The 18292-nt window shown below is 39.8% G+C and overlaps 1 pseudogene; it reads right to left on the reverse strand.

The window, feature by feature from the left end:
• Nucleotides 1–6399: 6399 nt before the first annotated feature.
• Nucleotides 6400–7843, reverse strand: LOC147629268 (expansin-A2-like; annotated as a pseudogene).
• Nucleotides 7844–18292: the final 10449 nt, after the last annotated feature.

The raw sequence follows: 18292 nt of genomic DNA on the forward strand, positions 1-18292 counted from the left end.
ATACCATTCTTCTGCAAAAATTTGGAGAACTCATTGGAGAAGTACTCTCCCCCTCTATTTGACCTTAGGCACTTTTCATGTTTCCCTGTTTGCTTTTCAACCATAACTCTGAAATTTTGAAAAAGAGTGAACACCTCACTCTTCTCCTTCATGAAGTATACCCACACTTTCCTTGTGTGGTCATCAATAAATGTCACATAATACCTGCAGCCTCCCATAGACATGGTCATCGTAGGACCCCATACATCTGAATGCACAACATCTAGTGCATTTCTGCTCACGTTTTTATCACGTGGAATCACATGCTTTGTTTGCTTTCCAAATTGGCATGCCTCACATATTTTCTGCATACGTTCAACTTTAAACTTTGGCAGCCCTGTCACAATTTCTTTAGTCTCTGCATAGACTTCATTCTCTGCACATTCACATGTCCAGTTCTTTTATGCCAAATGTCTGTGTCTGCAACAATTCCTGAACCATTTGCAAACATCGCAGCACTCACTTTAGGCATGTTTACATTCAATGTTACATTCTGCCCACTCTGTTGCCTTTTGCAACCAACTTGCACTTGTCTTTAAAGTCTTCAACATAACAACCATCAGGTTGGTTACCTTTTGCAACCAACCTGCACTTGTCTTTAAAGTCTTCAACATAACAACCATCATGGTTAAACCGAACCTGCAAACCCTGTTCAATCATCTGGCCAACTGAAACCAGATTCTTTGTTATGTTCGGAACATGAAGTACATCTGCAAGATACTGCACTTTGCCATCCTGCATAGACAATGGCACATCTCCAACATGGGCAATTGGATGAGCAGTGTCATACCCTGTTTCCACAAAACCTGGCCTTTCAAGGTTTTTCATCTCCTTGAACTACTCCCCATGACTTGTCATGTGGTTTGAAGCACCTGAATCAATGTACCATACATCATCTTTATGTGCTGCTTCAACATTTTTAGACATGGCATTAACGACATGATATTGCATAACAAATAACCTTTCATTATCCTCATTGTTTCTGCTCGAGGATGCATAGTTGTTTCTGCTCGAGGATGCATAGTTGTTTTACTGCAATTTTCCATTTTGCATGTCAGCCAAGAAAATGTCCAGGCTTACCACAATAAAAGCATCCACGTGTATCATTATACTGCCTTTGCCAATTTCCACAACCTCTTTGACTCTTCCTACCTCTGAATTGGCCTCTTTGACTCTCCCTACCTCTGAATTGGCCTCTTCCACCTGCGTGTTGTTGTTGTTGTGAATTTTGGGACTGTTGTTGTTGCTGCTACTACTGGCCATAATTCTGATTACATGTTCGGCCACCTCTACCTCGTCCTCTTCCTAAACTTGTGTAGAAGGCCTGTTGCTCTCTGAACTGTTTTTGTTTTATGAAGACTATTGGTCTTCACCCAAGCAATTTCTCTGCTTCTTATAATAGTGTGCCTGCACATGTCCAGGCTTACCACAATAAAAGCATCCACGTGTATCATTATACTACCTTTGCCAATTTCCATGACCTCTTTGACTCCCCCTGTCTCTGAATCGGCCTCTTCCACCTGCGCGTTGTTGTTGTTGTGAATTCTGGGACTGATGTCGTTGCTGCTGCTACTGGCCATAATTCTGATTACCTGTTCGGCCACCTCCTTGGCTGCGTCCACGGCCTCCTCTATCTCATCCTCTTCCTGAACTTGTGTAGAAGGCTTGTTGCTCTCTGAACTCTTTTTGTTTTATGAAGACTATTGGTCTTCACCCAAGCTCTTCTCTTCTATAATTAACATAGACACCAAATCTGTGAAATTGGGAATGTTTTCCCGAGTCTGAATAGACGTCTTGAATGCCTTGTATGGTGGCCCGAGACCACGTAGACAGACTTCCATCTTATCATCATCATCTACTGAAACACCAATAGATGCAAGGGATTCCACAATACCCTTGATCTTCAATGCATAGTCATTCACAGACTATTCTTTTTCTCCATAGTATGAAGTTCATTCTTCAACTGTATCTTTCATGCCTTGGTATTCATTTCATAGAGTTTTACCAAGGTGTCCCATGCCTCCTTGGGAGACTTGGCATCCTGTATGTGCCCAATCATGGTGTCATGTGTATACTGATTGTGTATACTGATAGAGAGCTAATACATAACTTTTCTGGCTCCTTGGTTCCAATCCTTGAACTCTTTCACATCTATAGTAATCGGATTGATCTCCAGTATCTCCAGTGCCTCTTCATGCTCACCTTCTATGTAGTCCCAGTAACCCTTTTCCATTAGGAAATTTGTCAACCTGAACCTCCAAGCATGGAAGTTGTTCTTGTCAAGCTTCTCAGCACCAATCTGGTTTATGTCATCATTTGACATCTTGCCAGACACACAAATTTACCAGAAACAGCACTCTAGTTTGTCCTACACAAACTGCTGTATTTTTTACAGCGGTACTGTACTACACTCAAATGTCACAACCAGTGACCTCAATGTGCATACATACACCCAATGGCAACTGTTGACCTCCTTGCAGCACACACCTTTTTTGCACAACCAATCTGTCTTTTTGTAGTTCTTAAAACAGAGTTCTGCATAGAATCGATGACTTACCCCCCGCAGTGCTCGAAATCGCCTGCTTTCCAAAAAACAGAGGTCCTAACGTGCCCGAAATGCGTGTTTGACACAAAAAAAATTTATCCAATAGGATAGTATAGTTGCCCTATAGCTTTACTCCCGCCGCGAAGAAAGCTCCTCAATCAAAGATCGTTTATCGGTGCCTCCCGTAGAGCTCCCGACAAAGGAAATAGAGAAGAGTAGATGAAGCTCTTACCCTCGTACCGCTTCCTATGCTTCTCTTGCTTGCAGCTCAGCCCTTAGCATGAACCAGGCTCTGATACCATGAAAAGATGCAAAGAAGAAGAGAGCTGGAGCTCTTGCAAAGCACACACACACTCACAAAACCCTAAAAGAGAACACACAAGGTGAGAGGCTGGAAATCTTCTTCTTCTTTATACAACATTCAACACACCATATACAAAGATAAGAGTACACACAATATGAAAAGGTACTCAACCAAATACATACTAGGGTTCAAATACATACTAGGGTTCTCTATAGTGTGAACCCAACTAAATGAGCTGGCGCTATAACTATGCCAGTCTCTAGAATGGCTGTCACACAACCATTCTATAGTGTGAACCCAACTAAATGAGCTGGCGCTATAACTATGCTAGTCTCTAGAATGGCTGTCACACAGCCTGTCATCCCACTGTGACCGCATATCACCCATGATCTCACCAACCATGCCAGTGGTGTAAGTGTGGGGCCTATCCCCCAGGCGGGTCATCAGTGTCCACCGCCTCAGTAGATGAGCTCGATATCTTAACATCTTTCACACACACACACAGGGAGAAACATATACAACACAAACACACACATATAGTACAGCCACAGAGAGAGAGAGAGAGAGAGAGAGAGAGAGAGAGAGAGAGAGAGAGAGAGTGGTTTTTGCGGTTTGGTGTGATATAATGCTTGCAAGTCTAACGAAAGTGCGCTATTACGTCGCCAAACCACACAAATTATGATAGAGGCATTGCTAGTGCAGTCTTAGATGTACACACACACACACACACACACACAAAGGACATCCACAAACAGATATATATATATATATATAGAGAGAGAGAGAGTCGTCTCAATCGGTGAACCTCATTCTCCCAATGGTATGAGGGATACCATGGGCCAACTCCGGGCCTTACTAACATCTCCGCCATCCGGCTATACAAGCACAAGAACGGGGCAGCGTCAAGGCAAGGAGAGTTGTACCTGTACCTTAATTTAACGAAGATAACAATCCATTTACTCAACTAAACCATAGGACTAGAATCCATGATGTTACCTTCTTAAGAAACGATCCTTTTCACAAAGATTTTAGCATTTCAACTTGAGATTGTGATAAGACATTCTTTATTAAAGCATATGCTATTGTTTAAAAGAATACAAACTTTCACTATAGTAAATCAATCAAATAGATCACTGTTAACAATTAATAGAGAAGCCGGGGCCATACCTCAACCCCTAAGAATGATATATAATTGAAAAACAAAATATATATATATATATATATATATACCTTATAGAAATTTTATCATTTATCGTTGTCTTTTCTCGTTAATAAGAGTTTCAGAACTTGATATATGAGAAAAGAGAGCCTTCTAATACCTTCTCTTACGAATTGAAATCATCTGATCATCCCCAAGATTTATCTTCTCTTACTCGTACTCTGACGTTTCTCTCTTTCGAAGGTCTATGGCAAAATGGCCTTCTCTTGCATACTATTCTTTCTTTAAAAGAGAAGCTATGGAGTTTTGGTCTCTTCCTCCGAAAGACCATAGCAATCTAACCTTCTCTTCTAAGATATTAGATAAGAATGAAGGGATATATACATCTCAAGCTCTAGGATTCCTTGAGGCTACTTGCTATCTTCTTACAATTTTCCTTGTGTAGAGACCCTGACAGAATCAGCAAATTGTTTCGGCCATAACTGTCTGATAAAATTTCAGAATATGGTCATATAACCAGCGATTCGCGGGTAGAATAGGCAAAATTATCTGTATATAGCTGCGAACGCGCCATCTTTAGAAACACGTTGCTTTTCCACATTTTTAGTATGCATGGACTCTAAATATGTAAAAGTACTCTAAATACGACCTCCTATCACCTAAATTCAAATTTTTATTTTTGGAGATACTTATCTCTTAATATAACTATTCTTGTCTTCTTATTTCTTTTAGGATTTTTGGAGAGCTAATATTTTTATTCTAACACTTTCCTAATGTTTCTAGTCTTATTGTCTCACTCTTCTCGAAGTGCACTCTCTTTCCTTCTTGAAATCTATATTAAAAGAGACACATACATACATGGCTTGGGAGGGACCTTACAGGTTTAGTTCTAACAAGGATTTCCTTCAGATAAACATCTAGTTTTGGGTAAATATCAATTTAGTGATTTTTTCAATTAAAATATCCAAAGATATTCGTTATGCCATATACTTTCTCGACCTTAATTCATTACGTAGAATTATGGTGGAAATTCATCTTTTGACACTAAGATTTAATTCAAATCCATCTTTTTTTAAATATCATAAAAATTCTTCTTTTAACTAAATACCAATACCTATTTTTTTAATAAACTTAAAATCCCTCTTTTTCTCATTTAATGAGTGCAATCCAATTATCATGGGAATTCCTCTTTTACCATAAATTAAATCTATCTAAAATTCTTCTTAAAAATTACATAAAAATATCCATTAATTTCATTAAGCTAGAAATTCCACTCTTCTTATTCAAATGATTGAATTCCAAATATGGTGGGAATTCCTCTTTCATCATTTAAATTTATCTATGCAAAAAGATAAATTTAACTAAATTTTCTCTTAAAAATTAAATAAAAATCTCCATTAATTCCTTTACACTAGAAATTTCATTTTTCTCAAGAGGTCCCCCATTTTCAGTTCTTTTTTGTTTCCGGTAATTGTCAAACCAACACTTCCTTTGCAATTTTTTGACCATAAGACCATGTGATGCAATTAGTCTGATTTCATCAAGTTTCTCTAAGTCAACCAACATTTTGGCTAATGCATTCTTAGTTAATCGTTCTTGCATCGCAATTTGCAGGCTTGGAACTAAGGACTCCATAAGCATTACAGCCTCAATGCCATAAGCTAGATGAAAGGGAGTATATCCCATCGCTACCTTATACGATGTTTGATATGCCCCCATAAAGCTGCAGTTAGCTTATGTTCCCAATCCGTGTAACTTGCTTCTAATGGTTTTGTCAAGATAGTACACAAAATCTTATTTGTACTCTCCACTTGACCATCAAAAAGATAAATTTAACTAAATTTCTTCTTTAATTTTTAAATAAAATATCCATTATTTTGGTATTCCAAAATTTTCTCTTTCCTCATTATCTCGAAGCTGCTTCATCTCTCCTATGCAGTCGACATTCCAATCTCCCCATTTGCTCGGCGTTTCTACCCCCCGTGGTGCCAAAGACTGGCCATACCAAGCATGCAGCCACGACATCGTCACCCGTCCGATGGCGTACGAGCGCAAGCACCCGCCACGTATGGAGTTAAAACTCGTAGAGCCCAGTAACCCACTCACAAACGCATGTTTGGTCTTACTTGCATGCCCTCGTAGAAATAGATCTTTAATAACCCGTTCAAATATTCAAACTTTAGAGTTGGTTTTCAAATTTTAGAGTTCATTTTTATCTTGGCATGTCATTATGGTGCGAAATGTAAACTGAACGTGGATAATCGTACAAGCGGGTGGCTAATTTAACTTCCCAACCACATTCTTGCACAGAAATGCACAGTCTCTAGCTCGTGGTGATGAGATTCGAATTGATCAGTGCTGCACGCCTCCGAAGGTTTGACCGAAGCGCCAGTCGGACGGAGCGACGTCGTAGAATGTGACGGTGCGGCCGTCGTCCGTGGTGATGCGGAAGGAGAGGGCCTGGCCGGTGAGGACCTTGTTACACTGCCCCAGTTGCGGCTCGTGGCCATCCAGCCCGTCCGGGCTCCCTTCACAGAAACGGCCACCACGTCGCCGCTCCCGCCCACATTGGTGATCAGCACCAGGTTGAAGTTGGGGTTTCCGTTGATGGTGAAGCGTACGCCGCCGCTCTTCACGCAAGGCCGGCAATGATACACATCAAGTACATTATCATTAGATCTTAATACAGTTGGAGCCGCAGCTTAATGCAGGATAATGGGATTGGATGTCAGCCTTCCGAGATCCACTTACCTCCTGTATCTCACCGGCACGATTCCTCCGCGGTACCTAGCGATCAGGCCGGCTGCGCCTTGTCGAAGTGCTTGAGCGGAGGGTTACACCAGCCTCCGTTATCGTTGGCCAGTGCGTAGTTGGGCGGGCAGAAGTTGGTGGCCGTGATCACGATGGACCGCTGCTCGGGGAGGCACCACTGCGGGTCGTCGTGGCACGCCCCGCACGCACCATCGCCGTTGAACAGGGCTGTGCTCAACGCCGCTGTGTTCGTTCCGTACCCCTGGCTGTACAGGTCTCCGTATCCGCAGGCGCCCGCTGCATGCAAACTTCAAATGCTATTATATATTGCAAGGGGGAAAAAAACAAACAGCTCCAACGTAGTATACCCATGGTGCCCGAGGCATCGCTGCCTCCGTAGAACGTCGCATGTGCCTCCTCCCAAGCGCCGTAGTCCGCCGCCCGGTAAAGGCGGTTACCACCAAGGAACCCACGACGTACAAGAAGTGAGCCATCGGTGGCGAGCTCGCTGCAAGCAAACTGATACGAGTTATTAATGGCGAAGCACGTAGAAAACTTGCAAGGGGAGCAGATGAGCTTGAGCTGAAGGTGCTTTAGCATGCGCCAGGGCAGAATCAAAGCTAGTGAGAAGCAACTCAGTACCTGAGGAGAGGGGCAATGAGCACTTCAAAGTTGAAAAGCTGGGTGCAATGGAGCTGAGCTGAGGATCGAGGTATAAGAAGGCGACGGATCGACAGAGGAGGTTGAAGTCCTACATCAACGGCGCTAACAGCGGGAAGGCTGCGGGGTCGAAACGTTGGGAAAAATGGGGCGCCGCCTCCAGACGTACAGGTCCCTCCACGCTGTGCAGGACTAGTTCGTTGGTGGGTAGGCCGGCTGCACGTCCACCGACACGCCCCTCACCGCCATAGCCGCTGTCAATGCCTACGACGACGACCAAACTTATAGCAATGTCCAAACGAGAAAAATAAACGTCAACACACGTATCAACTACCAGATTTTTCTCACACTTAATCAACCAGAATTTCACTTTGAACTTCCACATCTCGTGCTTGAAAGGTACATAATTCATTTCTTTCAAAACCTAGCTCTCACAAAGAGCTATTTATTCCATGTTATTTCTTAAATTGAAAAGTTATATATTCTTTCAAAAGACAATACATAAATATTAAAAGAACCCAAATATCAAAAGAACCCAGTTGATGTCTCACATATAAGGCCCCACACTTCAAGGTTTCAAGTCAACACTATTTCCTCTAAATTTTTCCTTGCCAATAGTAATATTGCAAAATCTAGAAAGGAAAGGGGAAACTTTCAATACTACCTACCACACCAAGCTTGTAATAGTGATCAAATCTATTATAAGAATTAAGTTTATTGTAGGATGTGGTCCAAGAATCCTAACCAATTTAGGGCATCCACTTGCATTGGATTCTAATGCTTTAGCTCCAACTATCAATGAAGTGAACCATAGAAGCGTATGTGCAAGCAATTTGATCATGATTATAGCTTATCAAATCAAGATCTTCACTTGACCTTCTCAATTATCGTAGTCATGATTATTTGTGTTGTAGAAGTTCTAGCTAGCAACATCCCTTAAAAGCAATCTAGTAGCTTTAGCAATACTAAAGTGATTAGAATGCATTTTTTAAAAATCATTTAATTGATCCCTTGACATTGTATTTTATGCAAGATTTAGCCTTTTCACGTTCCTCAACCATGTGAGGAGAAATAAATGGAAGCTATGGAAGAATATATTGATGTCACAGGCTACAATGAGAGAAGCAAAATGGCTCTTGCTAGGCTAAAAATTGTGGAAAGAGCCAAGGTGGCATGGAGGAACCATTGTGACACCAACCATCTAGATAGAAATACTCAGTCCTCGCACAACCTTAAAACCTATTTGAGGAAGAGATTTTGTCCCCCCGGGTTTTTAGAAACCAAAATGAATGAATTTTTAGAACTAAAACATGGGAGCAAAACCATCAAAGAATATCACCAGGCATTCGCTCTTCTACTCACGTATTCACCACCTCTAGATGAAGAGCAACTCATGGCCAGTTTTATTCGGGGAATGAACGAGCCCTTAGACACACTGGTCAAGAATGCCAAGCCAGTGTCCATGGCAGAAGCTGTCAGAATGGCAAAGGACTTTGCCAGAGCCTTCATTGTGAAAGTCCCGCCAAAGCTAGCTCCCTCATCCTTCAAAAGATTTCAACAAACACGGGGAAGTTCTTCCAACCTTCCGCCTCCAAAGAGACACCAAGGTCCTAACCAGAATGTGGAAACGAGAAGCTTCAGAAATGAAGGAAGACCTTTCCCTCGAAGTACTTTCTCAGGGACTCCGGCTCTCTCAAGAATACAAAGGGAAGAGCTTCGAAGCAAGAACAGATGCTTCGGACGTCAGGGAATTGGGCACCAGCTCAAGGATTGCCCATCTCCTTCTATGGGCCAAGGAAGCCAGGGTCCTAGAATTCAAAGACAGACTCCTTCATATCAGTCCAATCAGGGTCCCCCGCACACCAAAATCAAGGCAACCCCAGAAGAGTGCCAGCAGGGCGATGAGGAATGAGATAGGGCTCTTCTCCATGTGTAGTGTCATTGTTTTCTGCCCTGGGAGAACACCTGCTAAGGTGGAGATAGGTAGATGGCTTCAGGAAGACGTCTACATGATAAGGTGGTGTCCAAAGCTTTTTATTTAGGCAAATGTTTCTTTAATGTGTTGTTTGTTAAGGGTCACTCTATGACATAGCTCTTTGCGAAAGGTCCTCTCTTCTTAGGACAGAGGTTAGTGCATGTATTCTTGTTTGACCCTCTATTTGATGTTAATAAGAGTCCTCTGAATGCCGGTGTGGGTTGATACCGTAGGACTCCCACCTTGGCTTAGGCCGGCACTGTGTGTGATACTGCCTACTCCTTGGGTCCAGTGCTGCACCTTCCTAATGATGAGGCTGGCGGTAGACAAGCCAACACTGTTTGTATGTCTTGGAATACCACTAGAGACTGAAATCGGTTGAAGTGGATCTAGGTGATTTGAGTATTTTAGAATTGGGTCTAAAATTTGGTGCATTTTCGGGAGCGTGCTTTAAATGTGGGAGATTTAGGCATATAGCTAAGAATTGCATAGAATAGCCTCAAGGCAAAGTAGAGGGGGGAAAGGAGGCAAGACAAAGGGGGAAAAACATTAGGGCCAAAAAATGCCTAAAAAGGGGCCCTTTACTAATCTCATGATTAAGAAAAGAGCCAAAGAGAGTGTGCCATGTGCACAAGAATATGGTATTCTTGTCTTCTCTACTTTGGAGATAGTAGATCCATTTAAGCTTTTTTCCTCTAATTTAGCCAAAATCTCTATATTCAGACCGAATGTGGTGGTCCCTAGGATCCGTTATATTGACAAAATCTGTCAAAAGATTTGAAAAAAGATGGCATGTAGTTAATGTCGAAATTTTTGAAGTTTGGACAAACTACCTCCAATATTCCTTTTGGCGCCCATACCATTTTCATTCTTCTTCTCAACGTCTAGAAGCTCTCATCTTCTAGCTCTCTCTCATCTCTTTTTCGACCTCACTGAGCTTCGTTGCATCTTCTAGCTCTCTCTCATCTCTTTTTCGACCTCATTGAGTTCCATTGTTTCATTCTCTTGTTTCTATTCTATATGGAATCCACAAGACATCCTTCTCATTCAATAAACTCTTGTGTCGCACACAACAAAAGGGATTATGGAACTTGGGAACCTAAGAGTTTCACTGTAAAAATGATTGGGTTACTATGTTGCCCTCATGTAAGGGATCTCACAAGATGAAAAAAACGAAAAGAGAGGATACAAAATACCATTGGAAGGGACGCATTGCTGCTTTCAAGGTTACATCTAAAGGCTGGTTTGCTCAGGTCCAACATGTTTACATGGCAAAAGATATATACGTACCTCCAACTTAACATATTCTTATGCAAGTACATTGTAAGTTGTAGTTCAATTTTGCAAATATATTTTTTCTTTTAATACAAGTTTTAACTTCCGATTTCTTCAGATATCTTTCCCTCAACAAGTTTTGAGTGACAGCTTGTGGAGAGCTTTAGTGGTACTTTCTAAGCCATTCACAAAGAATTTGCAGAGCTCATGTATGGTGACCAGAATGTAGATTTTTTAAATAAGGGTAATCTTTTTGTATACTATGCACAGTACGTTGTTCCCCCAAAAACAGGTGTGTATAGGCAAATTGAGGATTTAGCAGTGCCAAGCCTTTCTTCTCTTAATTGGGACATTCCAGATGAAGCGACGGTGCAGAGCTTTAAACATAAAATATCCCAGGATATTCAAAAGGCCATGACTCCGAGAAGGATCTCGAGGAGGAAAAGTTATCATGGTTCTTGCCTCTACATGTCTTTGTAGCTTGCTTCAAAGACGTAGAGTTATCATTGATGTTTTCGATAGAGAGGTTACTTTCATGAACTCCTTAGCTGGTATCCATGGTCAATGAAAAATATAAGTATCTCTTTTCATCAACTACCATATTATCTCTTTTCATCAACTATCACAATTTTGTTACAAGCATTGCACCTATTTGATATGCTCTTTATTGCAGTGCTTGCAAAATTGTATTAGCATAATTAGAGAAAAATTATGAAGATCTTGCAGATCCAGAGAAGCCATTCAAGTATCTTCAGCAAGAGGTATTAAGAATTTAGTTTGGATGTTTCTTTGTTTGAAGATGGATTTCTTCTAATTACACTATTATTTCAGGTTCCAATTCAGTTTGACGTTACTAGTTGTGGATGGAGGGTGATTGCAAATGCCTACAGGACAATAGATTTTAAGTTGTAAAAACAACAAGTCAATATAAGAAAAATAGAGAATCCTTTGCATTACTCTTAATGTATTTGTACATTATTTGTCTTAGAACTCCACTTTTTTTGGCAGTGCAATAAATACCATGAATCCTATACTAAACTGTTGTAATTTTTGAACCATGAATGAATAGACAATTGACATTTTTCTTGACCATTTCCATTTGTGAACAAACATTTAGTAGATAACTACATCTTTCAAAAATAAATTGTGATTTATATACAATAAATGGTACAAATACATCTTGCGAGTTACAAAATGTCACTGTGTATGTGTGAAGTTACAAAATATTCTAATGCTCTTGATCTTCTCTTTGTTTATTTGGGCTCCCAGACTTTGCCTGCTCTTGATCTTCACTTTGCTTATTTGGGCTCCTAGATTTTACCTGCTCTTGATCTTCACTTTGCTTATTTGGGCTCCCAGATTTTGCTTGCTCTTGGGCTTCACTTGGGCTTTTTGGACTCCCAGACTTTGCGTCCTCTTGTCCTTGAGCAGGAACATCACCGAAGTTGAGGGGCTTCTGAGCAAAGGGCTTCTTTGCATGAGATTTCTTTTGTGAGGTCCTCTTTGGCTGAGATGTCTTCTTTGCAATGGTTTCCTTTGAGGCTTTTTGCATCTTCTCAAATTTTAAAGGAGAATGCACTGGCAAACCCTTGCCTTTGCCTTTATGTCTTTTCAGATTCTTCTCCTTCCCTTTTCTCTGAGCCTAATCTCTTGGAGGAGGGGAGTCAAGATCTACAGGTGTAATTGCTTTGTCTAACATTATCTCAATACATCTCTCCTACAATATATAGAGCATTCGGCTCTTCTTCCAATTGTAGTACCATTAACCTTGAATTTATAACTAGGGGTGGTGTTGTTAAGAAACTCCAAGGTTTTCCTAACGTCTTTTAACGTCCACACTGAGAGGTAACATTAACCTCCTTTCTTTCAGCATGTGGAATAACCTGCAACTCAAACCTAAATGACATGCGATCTATATCAGAATCCAAAGGTTCCCAGATACCCAACTTAAGTTTGTATCTCCTATAATCATAACCCATAGTAAGAGATTGTCGAGAGATATTGTAAGACAAAGCCATGGATTGAGGGCATGCATTGCACCTTATGTAGTCACCCTTATGGTCATACTCTCTAGATTTCCAAAACAGTCCTATAATGTTGTTCAAATAATCTGCTGGGAAGTTTCTACCTAGCCATGATGCCACTCCAATGGTGACTGCAAATGAAACAATAGTAAGAAAATATCTACTCACAAGAGTTATGAATTTAAAACTATTAAAAAACACTACCTTAAAACTAATAAAAAATACTACCTTTCATTATATGAGATGAATATATAATAGTTTCTCACGCTATCATATGCCCTAAAAAAACTTCAATATTTGATCCTGTGTCTGAAAAGATATCACTTGATATTAGAGGATCAACCACAAATATGCTGCTTGAAATCTCTGTGGGGGGCATGGTAGAAATGTATGCCATGTAATCAAAGACAGTATTAAGTATGGAAAAAGGAGAGAAAAGGATAAAATTGTGGCTAAAGAATGATGCTTACCTCATGCCACAGAATATTACAGAGTAAGATATTTTAATATCTATCTTCTCTAACATCACTTTGTCCTCAAGTGAAATGCTCAAGTAATATTCAATCTCAGGGTTGAAGGAGACATTGATAATCATTTGACCATATACCTTGCCCATTCTATCATAATTCATACCACCAAGTCTCTTAACTTCCTCTTTATAAAAATTATCCTCCATCTCAAAAAACATCTCTCTTTGGTCAAGTGCTTTTCTTGTTTCATACTCATGTGTAACATCTTCAAGATAGTAGGCCCTTCAGCTTTGCGGGACCTCTTGGGAGGAATTGTAAGGATATCAAAGGCGCTAGTATCTGTGGTGGGAAGTGGCTTGAGAACTTTATCAAATCTATACCTAAGCCTGCTCACCACTGAGAAATCCTTGTTCATTAAAGTGACCCTGTGTGCATGTGCAGCAGCAATATAGGCATCATTCATGAAATCTATAAGAAATTCTTTAGATGCTTCTTGCAAGCACCACAATGCAGAAGCTTGCCACTTTTTGTATGGGGTATTACTTTTAGTCAAGACACCAATCCTGTCACATATTTGCTTTACTACATGGATGAAGGCAGCCCTTGGGATAAGATGATGAGTGTCAGTTTGGGCCTTCCTGATCTCTGAAAAACACCTCTTCATATAAAAAAATCTTGACTTTATTTTCTTCTTTGGACTGGGTGTAGAAGCAACCTGTGCTATCTTTGGATCTTCAGTATATACTTTTCTTATAGTTTTCTTTGTCCTTGCCATAAATTGCACACTAAGAAATATTTGAGAAACCGTGCAATAATAGTCCAGATATTTTCAAGATTAACAGAAGACCCTCAAACAAGAAGAAGTAAAGAAAGTGTACATGGCCAGTGGTTTCAAAAAGGCACACAAAAGTGCTCTCTCTCGTGGCTATTGTAAAATGGTGACAAATATAAGTGAATGAAACAAACTAGTACAATAGCAAAACATTTTAATAAAGTAATCTTTAGGAATAAACATTATCAAGAAGGAAAAAAAAAACTTTTTGTTAAGCTCTCTACTCCATTAAGAAAAATGAATTAGCCTATTAGTTCAGCAAACATTCACATGCAAGCATTAGACATCACTATGCAAACCTCTATTAGAAACTATAATTCACCCTTAGGAAAGGCTATGAAATGTTGTCTAAACCCTACACTGTTGTTCGCAATGGCGCGATAGGGGGAAAAACAAATTGATGCTTTCGATAACTTCGTGTAGTAAACGGACCGCTAACAACAGTACCGGCTACCAAGAGTACCTTCCCTGGCTATTGTGAAATACTGACAAATATGAGTGAATGCAACAAACAACAATACTCTCCATAGCCATTCCGAAGTGTCATTGATGGTTTTTAAGAAAGGTCCAAAAACTGCTTCAAGAACTAGATGTGTCACCCATACAAGGATATCTGACAATGGCACGAAAGGGCGCAAAATGGCTTTGTGCTTTGGATATAGTCGCGCCTTTACAAAAGGTTAAAAGCACAGATTGGAGATGGTGGCCACATATAAAATCGGGTAGTATTGTAATTTCTATACAAACTCAAGGAAGGGCCCACATAACATTGTCGACTCACCCCTACCTTGTTGACCGTAACGGCATGATAGGGGCAAAACCACACACTGCTATCGATCTCTTCGCGCCATTACAGAAGCAAGAAGAATGCAGTGGATCACCTGAAAGGCATTTGGAATCTACCCCTAGGAATGTCATGGTCGCACGCAAGGACGGAGGTCTATGGAAGTAGAAAATGGATAATGTGGTCCCACATCTCTATATATACTTGACAAACCATCGGACACATGGTACAATTCCATTCGTTATCTCTAACGGCTAGTGACACGTGGCCTGTCCTTGCTGGATTGTTCATCAACGGTACCTTCCACGTGACGTTTCGTGATTCATTGTTGTACAAGGTATGGATGTTGTATATAAACGTTTTCGCTCATTTTCTAGTGTATCCGCAACAACAGCGTGACCTCTCGATTTTTAGCAATTGAGTCTCTCCGCTATCGCATCGTTCCGAAATGGCTTCTTCTCCATCAACAACTCATGCCTCATCGAGGTCACGATCCCCGATGGGTGGTGCAAAGTCTTCACCAAAAACACCTATTGGTTAGCAGTCTTCAAGAGTATCTCCATCCATATCCAATGTTTCAAAAAAAAGAGGGCTTTCCATATCTCCTACAGCAGTTACAAAGTCATCTAAGAAAGTGAAGAAAACAAGCAAACTCTCTCCAACAAAGCCTACTAGGCCCTCTAGTCTTTCTCTTAGTGCACTAGATACCCAATCAAAGTTAAGTGTATTTGAAGCTCGTGGAATGCTTACAAAGTCACCAAAGGCAGGTCTTATGGCATCAAAGAAGTTTAAGTCATCACGCAAGGCTCCTGGTCTTTCTGAGATAGTAGTGGTGTCTCCTACGGAGAGAATGTTGGATTTTCTTATTGAAAGTGGAATTGAGGCCTCTTTGTTCTCAGTTGCTAAGTATATTTTCAATCCAAAAGTTGATGTCTCAATGATTATTAATCATGCCATGCCATTTATCAAGGAGGACTTTGATGAATTTGAGGAAACTACAAGGCCTTCTATCTTGATTGATAACAAGGAGTATGTCCATGTCCCTATGGGGACCTCCTCTGTCCAGAGACAAACATTTACAAAGAGGTGTAGTATGTACAAACTTCAAAGGTTTTTATTAGAAAATGTAAAATACTCTTCTAATCCAAAAGGTTGTAGGAGAATGGTCAAAGCTGCTGTCTTTATAGTTTTCTACATTGTCAAATATCCTCTTAGAGGTGAAGAGGAGGAACTTGAAGAGATTGAAGGCTTCAATATTGGTGAAAGTAACACTTTTATAATAATAAAAATTCTTTTATTTTTATTCTAAAAGAGTTATTCATATCAATTTCTATTTTATGCATAGAAAGATGCATAAAGAATTTTATTTTTAATTCAAAAGAGTTATTTTCATCAATTTTGATTTTATGCATAAATAGATGCATAAAGAATTTTACTTTTAATCCAAAAGAGTTATTCTTATCAATTTTGATTTTATGCATAAATAGATGCATGAAGAATTTTACTTTTAATCCAAAAGAGTTATTCTTATCAATTTTGACTTTATGCATAGAAAGATGCATAAAAGATTTATTTTTATTTTGAAAGTATTATTTTCATTGAAATTGAATTTATGCATAGATAGATGCATGAAAAATTTAATTTTATTTTGAAAGTGTTATTCTCATTAAAATGGAATTTATGCATAGTAAAATGTATAAAAGGTTTATTTTTAATTTGAAAGTGTTATTTTTCTTAAAATTAAATTTATGCCTAAATAGATGCATAAAAGGATTTTTATAAAAGTATTATTCCTACTAAAGTTGTCTTTATGCCTAATTAGATGCATAAAGAATCTTTATATCAAAAAATTAGAATTCTATTACATTCTATAAATAGATGTGATAAGATGTGATTGGAATCAGATAGATGTAAATGTATGCATGTGCGTATGAATGTGTGGATGTATGAATGAGGATGTGGATGTGGATGTATGAATGAGGATGTGGATGTGGATGTATGAATGTAGATGTGGATGTGGATGTGGATGTATGAATGTGAATGTGGATGTGGATATATAAATGTGGAATGTGGATATGGATGTATGAATGTGGAATGTGGATATGGATGTATGGATGTGAATGTGAATGTGGATGTATGGATGTCGGTATGGATGTGGATGTGTGGATGTAGATATGGAATGTGGATGTGGATGTGGATGTGGATGTGGATGTGGATGTGGATGTGGATGTGGATGTATGAATGTGGATGTGGATATGGATGTGGAAATGGATGTATGGATGTGGATGTGGAATGTGGATATGGATGTATGGATGTGAATGTGAATGTGGATGTATGGATGTAGATATGGAATGTGGATGTGGATGTAGAATGTGGATGTGGATATGGATGTATGAATGTGGATGTGGAAATGGATGTATGGAATGTGGATGTGGATGTGGAAATGGATGTATGGATGTGGATGTGGATATCGATGTATGAATGTGGATGTGGATGTATGGATGTGTATGTATGAATGCGGATGTGGAATTGGATGTATGGATGTGGATGTAGGAATGTGGATGTGTATGGGGAATAATGAATGCGAATGTGTATGTGAAATGATGAGACGTCGATATGAGTGAATGGATGAAATGTGATGACAGGTGAATTGGGATGTGAATAAATGATATGTAAGGGATAATGTGGAAAGAGGAGAGTTCATTATAGAAACTGTAATTGTGACCTGTATGACTGTTTTATGTCAAGAATGCTAGGGTAGCATTTTGACCGTCTTGTGAATAAGGTCGTGGAGATCTATCTATTAAAGTTGCAACTGTTGACGGAGAGTCAATGGAGGACGTCTCGCGTAGCAAGAGATTCCATTTTGTTATGTGAATATATTGCTAGTTACTATGAGCTAGGAACTATTAAAAAGGCCCCTGGGTGAACAGGTGGTGAGCATTCTGGTTGCCAATGATGCCATAAGTACACTGATGAAGGAATGATTGGAAATAAGGATTCAACCAGAGATTTTGAGGATTGTGATAAGTGACACAATGGTTTCATTAAAGGATTGTTTTAAAGATAGCTGATGCTGAGAAAAAAGGCAATTTCATATTGGGTGTGTAAGTGGTGTGACTAGTTTTATGTTTGCATGAACATCCGGCTAGGGGGCCTGGGAACTCTTTTCCCTGGTACCCGGGACAAAACCTAACCAAATTCCTAATTGGATCCCATCACTACAGTGGTTGGGCGGTTGGCTAACCCATGGGACTGGATGGGGTGGCTGGATTGATGGATCTGTAAATCGAGACTCAATTTCTGTATAGTATGATAGATGAGGTAAATCCTGGATAAAAATTGTTCTATGGAAAAGAATCAACGGCTGTGCCTCTCAATGAGAGAAAAAAAGCATTGGTCTCTATGATCCAAGTTTAGTCTTTTTCCCTGATCTGACTATGGGACTTACAGGTTCGGTCAGATGAGTTCAGT

The sequence above is a fragment of the Cibotium barometz genome, chromosome 18 (assembly GCF_041138505.1).
Source record: "Cibotium barometz isolate CiBa-2024 chromosome 18, ASM4113850v1, whole genome shotgun sequence".
Lineage (NCBI taxonomy): Eukaryota > Viridiplantae > Streptophyta > Polypodiopsida > Cyatheales > Cibotiaceae > Cibotium > Cibotium barometz.